Source organism: Mustela nigripes, chromosome 1, assembly GCF_022355385.1.
Source record: "Mustela nigripes isolate SB6536 chromosome 1, MUSNIG.SB6536, whole genome shotgun sequence".
In the NCBI taxonomy this organism is placed as follows: Eukaryota; Metazoa; Chordata; class Mammalia; order Carnivora; family Mustelidae; genus Mustela; species Mustela nigripes.
Genome location: NC_081557.1, coordinates 268,876,197 through 268,889,153, shown reverse-complemented (window position 1 = coordinate 268,889,153; position 12,957 = coordinate 268,876,197). Strand labels below are relative to the sequence as shown.

Below are 12,957 nucleotides of genomic sequence, written 5' to 3'. Positions count from 1 at the left end.
TAAATAAAGATTCGTCGTTTGATTATTCAGTTACGCAGGCCCTGGTAGGGACGAGAGGGAAGAGAACTGAATAGTCTCTTTAAATCAGACTGTCACAGGGCATTCTTTCGGGCCCTGGCCACTTCTCTGACTCGCCCCGGGAGGTTCGCTTTGGGGGTTGGCATCAGCCCCCTCGGGATGGTCTGTTGTCCTTGCCAGCGGGACCTGAGGGGTGGGGAGGGAGTGGGGTCTCGGGAGGGACAGAGACGCGGCCGCCTGTGCCAGCCCTCCGGACTCATGCAGGGAAGCACGCTCCCCACGAGAGCACAGACCCACGCCGGCCCCTCTGATATATCGAACCCTGTCATTCTAGGGCAAAACATCATTCCTTTGGTTGCTTTTGAGATCTTCTCTTTTGAACGGAAGTTGGACTTTTCCACAAGATTCCCTACCTGGAGCTTAAAGCTCGCTCTGATCTAGCCCCGTCACTTTGGCTCCGTTGCTGAGGCTCTGTAGGCCGGTTGCAGGACCCAGGTGCGGCTCTGCCGGCCGCTAAATCTGGTCCCTTGATAACTACCACAGCGATGGCCTCCTGCAGAGGCTGCCCTGGCCGTGGGCTGGTTTTGTGGCCGGACCACTAATTGCTGCCTCTGGTGTCTGTCACAAACGCCTAGGGAAGAAAAAGACTGGTCTACGCGTCCTCTGCTCCTGCAGATTTGGAGCTGCGTGCGGGTGGTGTGGACGGGGCAGGTGGGCAGCCTGAGGTGGTGGCTCTTCTGCGGGGCGCACCTTCCTCACCGGAGAGAGGAGCGGGGGAGCTGAGGTCGCTGGCAGCTCGAACAGAGCAAGATATCCCAGGGCCCGTCTTTATCGCTGTTTTCCTACCAAGTTCCCGCTCAGCCGCCTTCTGTTCTGTGAGGCCTCTTTGTCCAGACCGCCCTGCCTCCGGCAAAACTGACCTCGCTTCTTGCCATCTCGCCGTGTCCCTCATAACCCTCGTCACAGCCCGCCGTGTACCGTAGGCTCTGGGTGTGTGTCTGTGTCCCTGACTGGACTGCCAAGTCCCAGGTGTCAGGCCGCTCATGCTTTCTTTATCTCCACGCTTCTCATGGTGATTTCTGCATTGCAGTCAGGCAATCCGGACTGTCTGCGCCGAACAGAGCTCCTGACTTGCTGTCACAGGAACACAACAGGGAAAATCTCAGCTCTTCCCGACCTCTTTGGAAGCCCAGCGGAGGGGGTGGTCAGCTCCTCGCTCCCAGACCAGAGTCGATGAAAGGGACAGCGGGCTCCAAGAATTCTGGTTCCCTGATGTACTTTCAAAGTTCTGTGGCAAACAAGGTTATTTCAGTTCCTGCCAGATTAATGACCCCACAGAGAAGCGACCTCTACAAATACTCCAGAAATAGCAAGTCTTGGAATTCATTGAAAACAGATCAGTCCGAGCTCTTTTTCACTTTGCCGGGAGAGAAAATGGCATCATTTCAGCGTCTTCTTCAAAGCTCTGTTGAGCCCACACTAGGCTGGAGGTGCTGGGACACAGACAGAGCTGAAAACAGCCTCCGTGATGCTGGGGCTGGCGCTCGAGGGTTAAGGCGTCGGCCGGGTTGATCTAACTCTAGGACGCCTCTTACAGATGACTGTCCCCCTCTGTCTTCACAGGGTCCTTCCCCCGCGTGCTCACATTTTCTCCGTGTCCCAGTCTTTCCTCTTCTTATAAGGACCCCGTCATGTTGGATTAGAGTCAACCCTAATGACCTCTTTTTACTTCCATCATCTCTTTAAAGACTCTGTGTCCAAATACAGTCACATTCTGAATTACCGAAGGCTAGGACTTCAGTGTATGGATTTGGGGGAGGGGAAGACAGAGTGTTTCTCCTTTATCTTCCCTGTAAGGGAGAACTTTCCCCCTCAAGCGGAATATGAGTGGCAGAGTTGCGTTCCCCAGCTAACGTTGATGTAATAAGTGCAAAAGCTCATAACAAACATACGTAATTATACCTGAATATATAATGTGTGTGCAATGTCTAGTGTTCTCTGTCTCTGTCTTTCTCTCTCCATGTATTCCATTTGGTGATACAAACATGTAGCTATACATAACACACATAGGACCCACATATGCACATGCATATGCTTATTTTTTTTTACACATATGTTTGGACCCTGTGTATAAAAACAGGAGATGGAAAGAAAGCACACCAGAATAATAATGTTAGTTATCTTTTGGCTGTGGGGCTATGGGAAACGGTTTTCTTTTCTCTGTGCTTTAGTATTTATCAAGTTGTCTACAATTATATGAATTACTCTTTAAAGAAAAAAGTATACTTACTAAAAGTTAAAAAGTAAATAATGAAACCATTCGTCCCTAGACAAGTCATTCATAACAAAAGAGTTGATAATTCCCACTATCTTTCTGGAAGAAGTCCTACCATAGAATGACCACAAGAATTAGTGAAGCACTTTGAAAAGGAATATACTAAGATCAAATTACTCTTTCTGGAGACCAGAAAAAAAAAGTCAAATCTAAAACTTGACTAGTCTAGGAAAAAGTGAAAACTACCTAATAAGAAAAAATTAGAATACCAAACAAGTAAAAATAGAAAGTTCTAAATATAAGTGTATTTTAAACTTTGTTTATTATCAGACTTAGACAATGAGTACCTCTTGTACTCATATTGACATTTTGCTGTGTTTTAGTCATAATCATGTATTACTTTGATAATCAGGAAAAAGAAAAAGTAAAAGTGAATTCAGAAGCTAGCCATCCGGTGAGACCAACAGAGAGGTCGAATACTGACTTGGACTTGGTTTGGTTAGCATAGTTTTTGCTACCAAGATAAGGAAATTTCTTCCAGTAAGAAAGGCAGTAGAATTTTTGTTTGTTTGTTTTGCAAATTGAGCTGGGTCCCTGGCCAGGGTTTGGGCTTAACAACCCGGGGCTTCTTGAAGATGGATAATGGCCACTTTCCCCACAAAGACGCCACAAGAGGTTCAGCTGTGGACGCCTGTGCACTGCGGGCAGCGGGCCTGAGTGGTGAGTGCCGCCCGCTCATGTTTTCTTTGACCTGGGCAGTTTCTAAAGAAAAAGGGAGATTTAGACTACAAATGTAAGATTCTTGTTTCTTTAAAAAAAAAAAAAAAAAAAAGAACCGAGACTATTTGGCATTCCAGGCTGGACACCGGCTCTTGGAAGGAGATTGTAGCCGCTCCGGGGCCTGTTCATCCAGGCACTGGCGTGGAGTTGTGGCTGGAATTCATCATCACGCCTGCACGGCTCCTCTGAACAGCTGAGTCAGGCCACGAGGACCTCGGGCTTCAAGAGAAGTGTTTTCTTGAGGGAGAGGGAGGGATTCATGAATGTTCGATGTGAACACGTTGGTGTGTTTGCTCATTTACTCACCTGCTGTCCCTGTAATGACTGGCAGTGACCCTGCGTGGGCCTTGGGGAAGTCGTGCAGAGTCTCTCCATGGGCAGCAGAACCCCAGGGGATCCGGTGCGGTTGCGCAGGACCAGGCCGGCCGAGACGGCGGGCGACACTGCTGGAACACGGCAGGCAGCCGCGGTCATCGTGGCAGGAGTCCCGGATCTCTCAGTGAGCAGCCGACGCAGTCAGAGGGGCTTGGTGGTGGCCCGGACACAAAGGACTCCCACGTCTCAGAGCCGTAGGAACAGGGCTCGTTCTTCCCTCCTGCGTTTATGTCCGCGGCGTGTGACTAGGGATCCTGCATTCTGTTCTTCGCACTTTGATGCCTCAGCGGACGAAGAAGGCCACACCTGGACGCGGCCAGAGCTGTGGGAGAGGAACAAAATCTATGGAAAATTGCTCGCTGGTTCTTGAAACTCCCGCTTCGAACTACTCCGTGTTCTTCCTGCCCACATGTCGTTGGTCAGACTCCGTCCCGTGGCCATGCCTACCTACCACGATCGTGCCTCACACAGTCCTGCCAGGCCCAGACGGCAGAGTCGGAAATGGCTGGTGGGTCGCATCGAGGGTGAGGACATCAGCCTCTGGAATCTCTCTTAATGTATTCGCCCTGCAGAAAGAATTCAGATCGTTCTCCCTTAATTCGAACTTCAGAAAGGAACGACTGATCAACATTCACATGACTCGTCCCGCTGGCGGCCAGGGAGTCAGAGACCATGTTCTTGGACGTGAACTTGGTGGAGATGAGCCCTGCTTGTCCTGTAGGAGTTGCTCTCTGGCTCCCTGAATACTGTGAGCTTTTATGGGTTCCTCACCCGCATCATGAAACACCAGCCCCACTTGGCAGCACAGCAGAAGCGCTGAAGCTTTTGCTTCCTTACCGAAATAAAAACGAAATAAAAGGAAACTCTTATTTTGGCCTTTCATTGCTCCGTTTCTCATCCCACCCTCAAAACGAACTGTAGTGTGTGTGCTTTTTGGAGGGCATGATTTGAATGTGTAGACAATTTCGTGTATTTTAAAATTCCTCAAAATCTCCATAGATATCCCCCAGGTCTGTTTGTACTGTGGTAGTGAGTATCTTGCTAAGTGTTGAAAATCAAATCATCGGATGACCGAGTGTGATTTCAGGAAACTCTCAGGACTTGCACTCACTAAGCTGGTGCACTTGACTGGTTTGTATTTTCCGAAGAGAATGCGTCAGTGTTGTTCCCTAGAAGGTTTTGGTGGGTGTTACAGAGGTATTCAGACAGACAACTTAATCTTTCGGGGGAACTTTAGCTGCTGAAAAGTCACATCTACTGTCATCAAGATTTATACTGCTTTTTATTTTTAAAGTAGCTCCGTGTGAGTTGTCTTTATAGAGGAGGAAGAAGAAGGTTGATTATTGAAAGACTTCATCAGAAACCGAAGTATACGGCCCCAAATGGTCACTTAAAACTGGGAGTAGTCTGTTCTGCCTGGATTCTATTTTCTTTAATCAAGGAGAGGGGATAAGGAATATTTCTATATGTTAACTAAAGGGAAGACAGGGAAGACACAGTTAGTTCTACGTGGTGTGGGAAATCAATGCCAGAGGAGCTCTCTGGTTTCATGTACGAAGTCCTTTGATCTTCACCAAGGACTTCAAAACCTTTCTCGTGGGTCTCTTTAGGTTTTACCGAGCCTGTTAAAAAGGAGAAATGAGAAATATAGCTACAATGTCTTCTTATAAAGATCTTCTCTTTCTAAAATGTGTACGCTGCAGTGACACAATGGTTTGATGTCCCCATGTCAAGGTCTGAGAAAGACCCGGTCTCAGGGCTGCGAAGGCCCCACGGCCCCGTTCGGTGGGTCGGCGCACGAAAGGTCGTAGTTCGAGTTGTGCGTATCACTGGATTTCTAAAGCCTGGTTTTGTGGACGTTGAAGCCCTTTGATTAAGAATAGAAATGATGATGGCCTCTGTGAAAGGGCCTGTAGAATCAGCGGTCCCTTTGGGAGAGTGGAAAGTAACCACCCAGAAGGCCAACAAACCAACCCCCCAAAGTTCTCGAAATCTAGCAGCCTGGCCTCCTGCAAACGGACTGTTCTCGGACTCTCCTGCAGCGGAGCCGGTTCCCAGGGGCCTTCCTGCAAGACGTCCGGCTCCAGCTTCCCCGGAGAAGAGCAAGTCCATGCGTCCAGGCGGCAGGAGGCTGCGTTTCCTCTTTCCACAGCAACCTGTGGCTGCTTTCCATCTACAGATCACAGCAGGGCGTTTACAAAGAATAAAGACACACTTGCAAATCACGGAAAGCCTGTTACCCCATTTTACAGATAGAGAAGACGCATAACATTTAAAAGACCATTTTCTCAGGTAGAGCAGAAGCCACAGGCATATGTCACGGACAGTGATTCTAATGGAGTGATCGAGTCACTTCGCAGTCTGGAGGCACTTTGTGTGTGTGTGCGTGTGTCTCCAAAATCAGCCCTGCAATTAAACATAATTATGTTTGCTCTTTTGTGGTTCCTTTCACCCAGGGAACAGAAAGTGCTTCACAAACATTAATTAAGCAGCGCAACACCCCTGTGAGGAACATAGGAATTATCCTGCTCTTAGATGTGGTGACATGGAAACTGAGGAATTTAGTAATCTATCCACGATTACAGGGGGAATTGTTGTCCAAGTTTCCATATGGTTGAAGTTTCTCTGTCATCTTATCCTTCAGTGAAATAGTCTTTGAAATGCACTAATAATCTTGTGTGGAAAGTATTTTTTTCGACTGCTTATAGTTATTAACATTTTGCTATTTTTTATCTGTGCTTTTGTAAATTATTTTCATTATAATCTATTTTAAATACTTACTAAGGGCTTAAATTATAAGGAGCATTGGCGCTCCTTGGTGGCTCAGTGGATTAAGCCTCTGCCTTCAGCTCAGCTCCTGATCTTAGGATCCTGGGATTGAGTCCCGCATCGGGCTCTCTGCTCAGCGGGGAGTCTGCTCTCTCTCTCTGCCTGCCTCTCTGCCTACTTGTGATCTCTGTCTGTCAAATGAATAAATAAATAAAATCTTTAAAATATGATAGGGAACATCTTCATATTTTCATTGATTAGATACTATAAATATCTAAGGTCTCACCTAAATATGAAAGTCATTTTAAGTATTTTTATCTTTCGGTAAATTATTTTAATTGAACTATATTGAAGTAATACATAGATACAGAAAAGTGCAAAAAGCATAAACATGCGATTTGATGAATTTTCCCGAAGCGAATACACTGGCACAGCCGCAGAGAGCATTGGTACCTCAGAACCCCTCACCTGTGTGCCCATGTCCAGCTGTCACCCTTCCAGAAGTAACCAGCGGTCTGCATTCACGCAGCACAGATGAGTTTTGCCTGTTTTTGTACTTCAGATACATGAGTCATAATGTAGGTACTCATTTGTGTCTGTTTTCTTTCCTTTTCTTGAAAAAAATTCGAGGTAAATATGATATACAGCATTGTGTTGGCTTCAGCTATCTGTGACATAATGATGTGATGTTGTGAAATGATCACCACAGTAAGTCTAGTTAACATGCCGCCGAACAATCAGTTCACTTCAGTACGGAACAAACAAAAACCAAAACCAAAGCATTATATCATTACAAAATTTTTTCTTGTAATGAGGACTTTTGGGGTGCTGGGGTGGCTCAGTTGGTTAAGCTGCTGACTCTTGATTTTGGCTCAGGTCATGATCTCAAGGTCCTGAGATCGAGCCCTGTATGGGGCTCCACGCTCAGCAGCGAGTCTGCTTGAGGATTCTCTCTCCCTCTTGCTCTGACCTTCCCCCCTTCTCTAAAATAAATAAATATTTTTAAAAATGAGAACTTTTAAGATTTACTCTTAGCAAGTTTCAAATATGCGATGTGTATATAATAAATAATATGTATAATTAATTATAGTCTCCATGTTGTCCATTACATCCTATGACTTGTTTTCTAGCTGGACGCCGGTGTCTTTTGACTCCCTTTACCCATGTGGCCCACCCTTCACCCTGCCTCTGGCAGCCATTGATCTGTTCTCTATATCTGTGAGCTTGTTTTGTTTTGTTTTTGTTTTAGATCCCACATATAAGCAAGATTATAATACATTTCTCTTTCTCTGACTTTTTTCACTTAGCATAATGTCCTCCAGGGCCATCCAAGATTTCCTTTTTTATGGCTGAATAATAGTTCATTGTCTGCGTGTGTGTGTGTGTGTGTGTGTGTGTTTTCTATAACATTTTCTTTATCCATTCATCTATCAAGGGACACTTATGTTTTTTCCATATCTTGGCTGTTACAGAATGATGCTGCACTGAATGTGGAGGTCCATATATCTTTTTGAGCTAGTGTTTTTTTTCTTTGGATGATTACCCAGAAGTGGAATTGCTAGATCATACGTCTGTTTTCATTAAGCATTGTGTTTGTGAGATTCATTCATGTTGTTGCCTGCAGTTATAGGAGTTCATTTCCGTTGCTGTAGAGTAATTAAATTATTTAAATACACCACAACTTCTTTATCTATTCTACTGTTGATGAAAAAAATTTTTTTCTAGTTTGGGATGATTAGAGTATTGTTTTTATTTTTTTTATTTTCATGTATATATTTTTTAAGATTTTATTTATTTATTTGACAGAGAGAGAGAAATCACATGTAGGCAGAGAGGCAGGCAGAGAGAGAGAAGGAAGCAAGCTCCCCAATGTGGGGCTCAATCCCAGAACCCTAAGATCATGACCTGAGCTGAAGGCAGAGGCTTTAACCCACTGAGCCACCCAGGCACCCCTTGAGTATTGTTTTTAAAGGACTGTTGTTACACACATTCTTCTTGAATTAGGATGAAATAAGGAAAGCTCTTTTTATTTACCATGAAGGCATTGAGACAAATGAATGATGTATACTAAGGAGTTACTAAGTGTTATTCATATGAAGAGGATTGAGAGCCTTAAGAACCTGTTTCCCAGCTGTGGAGCAGGAATAATTAACATTTTTCTTTAAACCTGAAAATATCACTTGCCTTATTGGTTGGTTGAGTTCACAAGAGACAGCTCAGAGAAGTAAAAAGAGCTCCGGTGGCAGGTAGACCTGGGTGTGAATTCTTGCTCTACTGCTTACTAACTGTGTGACCTTGGCCAGCTCTGTCATTCCCTCCATGTTTCTTAGCCATCAGATGGTCTCTAGGTGGGGTGCCCAGCTGGCTTAGTTGGTGGAGCTCGTCACTCTTGATCTCCAGGTTTTAAGTTTGAACTCCACACGGGTGTAGAGATTACTTAAAAAAATAAAATCTTCAAAAAAAGGTCTCTAGGTTTGTTGAAAGATTTGAAACTAAATATATAGCACTAAGTAGGAACTGAGTGAATGGCATATATTATTAAATATTTTCTGAGCCAATATGATTCTAAGACATACCAGATGGTAGTCTGACTGATTTGGATTATAGTTTTAGTTTATTAAGAATTCCTATTTGAAAAATTCTATTAGTAAGTATACAGTGAGTATAGAAATACCTATTTTCAAAGAGACCTCTAACACTGAAGGGATCTCCAACATTAAGGATTTCTGTGTTTCTTTTTGAAATACATCCATAATGAATATACTGTGTGCAACTGATTCATTCTTGGTCTCTGAGAGAGTTTATCATAGTTTATCATATAACAAAAGAGAAGATCAAATACCATTACAGACATACTCTGTGAATAGCTTGCTTAATAGATGATTTAGGCTTGGGAAAGTATTGGCTTTAAGGTCAGAATTCTGTGGAAGTGGAAGCTTGGGCAGAGAATCACTTTGGAATTTTGTGTTTTTTGGATCCTTGATTGAGAAGGCTCGTGTTAAATATTTTAGAAATGGTAATAGTTGGAACAAATAGAAGGGAGGGGTGGAGTGACTGATCGATTGATTGATTGCCCAATTCTCATGTGACTGGTTGCCAGTTCAACACGTTACATATCCTCGAGGTTCTACTGGAGAGTCGGCTATCTGAATATCTGCTTCATCCTAGTCTATGTTTTCCCTATGAGGAAATGGCGCCCAGTTGCTCCAGCGAGACCGGGACGTCCTTGACTTTTCCTCTACCCAGATCCATCGAAATCGACAATTCCTGCCAATCCCCTCCTCCATGTTTTGTGAATCCACCCACTTCTCTCTATCTTCTTGCCACGACCATAGCCCAGTCTGTCGACACCGTCCACCCGGGTCATTTCAGGAACTTTATACCTCATCTTCCAACATCCATTTTCCTTCTTGCACAGAACTATCCCATGCTGCAGCCAGAGAATGATCTTCATTCACAACAAACCAGATCAGTCCTGTCTTCTGCTTCAAACCCTTTAATAGTTTCATACTGAATTTTGGGTAAAGTCTGTAATTCTTAACTCAGTGTGAAAAATGGACCCACTCCCCTTTGCTGCCCTGCCGCGGGGGTTTCACGCTACAGCCACACAAGCCTTTTTCCTGGCCCGTGAATGCCTTGTGTTCCTCCTTCACATGCTCCTCTCTGTCTCCTTTCTTTCCCTCGCAAACCCTACTCATTCTTGAGGTCTCAGTTTTGGTGTGTTTTTTTTCAGGAAACTATCCCAGGATCCCATGCATTAAATTATTGGTTCCTTCCATTGTATACTTTTATAGCATCTCCTACTTACATGTATAATATTGTTCATACTTAAAACTTTGCATTTAATGCTTACTAAGAGTCTATAGGGTTTATGAGAATAGGGATTCTATCTACTTTGTTTACTTATGTGTCCTTATTAGTAAGTACTCAATAAACATTCTTGACTGATCGAGTCACGTATTTCTTTAGGGTAGGATTAGATTAATATAGCCGAAAGAAACAGTGGACATGTTTTATCTCTTCACAAATGTGGAAATGACAATTTTAACACAGGTAAGAAAATTGTCAGTGTTTGTGAAATTAAAGATAGAAAACTCTTCAGAAGCAATTATAAAGGCTCAATGATGATACTTATTCTTACAATTTTTCTTGATTTATCTTGTTATCAATAGGTAGGCCTTCACTTCACAATATAACTTAAAGAACAACAATAAAATACAACGAATATGGCCTTTGATATCTTAGTAATAGTATGCAGCAACAACATCTACCCCAAAGGAACTCCCTTTCCGGTCTACTTTTTCTAAACTTTTAACTACTCTTTTTTTTTTTTTTTTTTTTTAAGATTTTATTGATTTATTTGTCAGAAAGAGAGCAGAAGCAGGGGGAGCAGCGGGCAGAGGAAGAAGCAGGCTCCCCACTGAGCAGGGAGCCTGATGCAGAAATCGATCCCAGGACCCTGGGATCATGACCTGAACTGAAGCAGAGGCTTAACCCACTGGGACCCCCAGGCGCCCTTAACTACTCTTCTCCTCCATGCGCATCAAGGCCATGGGCCAGCTCCGAGAGGGTACCTCTCCACCGCTACCTCAGCTGAGTGCAGGATTAGTTCCTCCGAGTGAAGCATGGAAACCATTTCACTTAAATCGTCCAAGGTCTTTACTATAAGTACAAATTCCTGCTCCCAATGGAAACCCTGGAAATTAAAATCTCTGGTACATGAGGCCCAGGGAACAACATCTTTAATCAAAGTCAAGGTTTCAAAACTATTGGCCTAGTGCCTAGTCATGACAGGTTAGGAGCTGACAACAGGCATGTGTGATGCTAACTCTGGGTAACACAGAAATATAATTTATGTGTGCCTTTTTCACTAAGGCTCCCCATGTTAGCTTTAACTTTCAAATAAGCCTGAATCTTTAGTAGAGAGAAGCCATAGAGGCACAAAGCTAAGAGGACCTTAAGACACCATTTGGTTAGGCTTTGTGCTTCAGGCGTATTTATACCCAACCCCCCTGGGATTGTTGATGGTCTTTTTCCTTACTGGAGCTATTTGAGGGCAGAGAACCCATTATTATATCTTGGGTTTTTCACTGAGACAATCAGATAGTCTTAGGTGATCTTTTAACTCTAAAACCTTTTGGGGGCACCTGGGGGCTCAGTGGGTTAAGCCTCTGCCTTTGGCTCAGGTCATGATCCCAGGGTCTTGGGATCGAGCCCCGCATTGGGCTTTCTCCTCTGTGGGGAGCCTGCTTCCCCCCTCTTTGCCTGCCTCTCTGTCTACTTGTGATCTCTGTCTGTCAAATAAATAATTAAAATCTTAAACAAACAAACAAACAAACAAACAAACCTTTTGGCTGTACCTAACTAAGGTCTGTTTCTTCTTGTTTAGTACTTTGTAAACATGGAGAACAGCCAACATAGTCACATTCTTAACATACTTACATGCAGACATCCCCTCGTCCACCAGGACTCATGTTGAAGAGGACCCCAAACACAGACTCATCGGGTTGGAAGCCATCATCGACACTAGTCCGTTGAACCTTCTAATTTTATAGACATGTAAACAAATGTGGGGATGAGATGTCACTTAGTTATAAATCTGACAGATTTATGAATATATTTCAACAGCTCAAATTCATTTCTCTCTTGAGTTATATTTTCCTGTGGTGCAGTTGGAAAGCATCTGGTCCATCTAAATTCGGGTCTGTTTCAAATCCTTCTCCATCACCTACTACCTATATAATTCCAGCACGTTATTTGACACACTGGAGCTCTGTTTTCACAATATTGTACCATATATGAAGATAAAAATCCACTTTTGTATAATCATATGGAGAATCAAATGAGATACAGCACAGCGCCTGTCACACAATGGATGCTCAGTTGAAAATCCGTATTTGTTGGTGCCGTTTTTTGGAAGACAGTTTGGCAACATGTATCAGAAGATAAGATATGCAAACCCTGTGACTTGGCAACTCCAGTCAGCATAATGAAATCAGGCACCATATGCAGGTTCAGAATCTTCATCAAGGAAGTAGCTCACTGTTACAGGACTTTTGTTACACCGTTGGTCAGAACTTCTTTCCTCAAAAAAGAATCACAAGAAAATCTCAATACAACCCAAACACACTCGTACAATGATGCTGTCTTCTGACAACCTTCGAGAAGAACTTAACAGCATCAACTTTAGCCGTAAGAAGAAAAATAATCATGATAAAAATAAGTTAACAGTTTATTTAGTGTATGTTTTGTGCCAAATCTGTTCATTCACTGAATCCTCATCATAACTGATGTGGATACAATATCATCCACACATTATTTTTTATTTTATTTATTTTATTTTTTAAAGATTTTATTTATTTATTTGAGAACGAGAGAGCACAAGCAGAAGGAAGAGGCAGAGGGAGAAGCAGGCTCCCTGTTGAATAGGGAGCCCCACGCGGGACTCGATCCCAGGACCTTGAGATCATGACCTGAGCCTAAGGCAGCTGCTTAACCCACTGAGCCACCCAGGCCCCCAGTATTATTCATATTCCAGAGAGATTAAGTGTGTATACATCTTGTCGGGGAGCAGTGGAGTGGACGCATGGTCACATAGTTAGTGAATCAGTGAATCGAGATGAGATGTAAGTTCGTTTGATTCCAGGGCCAAGCACTCAAGTTTGTAATTTTTATTTGTAGGGATTTAACAAAAATCAGCTGCAAAGGTATAAGGCGGGCAGGGTTAAGAACCCTGTCAA

General features: G+C 43.7%; 1 protein-coding gene across 2 annotated transcripts in view; it reads left to right on the top strand.

The window, feature by feature from the left end:
• RASGEF1B (RasGEF domain family member 1B) overlaps positions 1-12,957 on the top strand; it is a 418,493-nt gene that overhangs the window by 188,426 nt on the left and 217,110 nt on the right. The gene's annotated exons all lie outside the window — the stretch shown is intronic.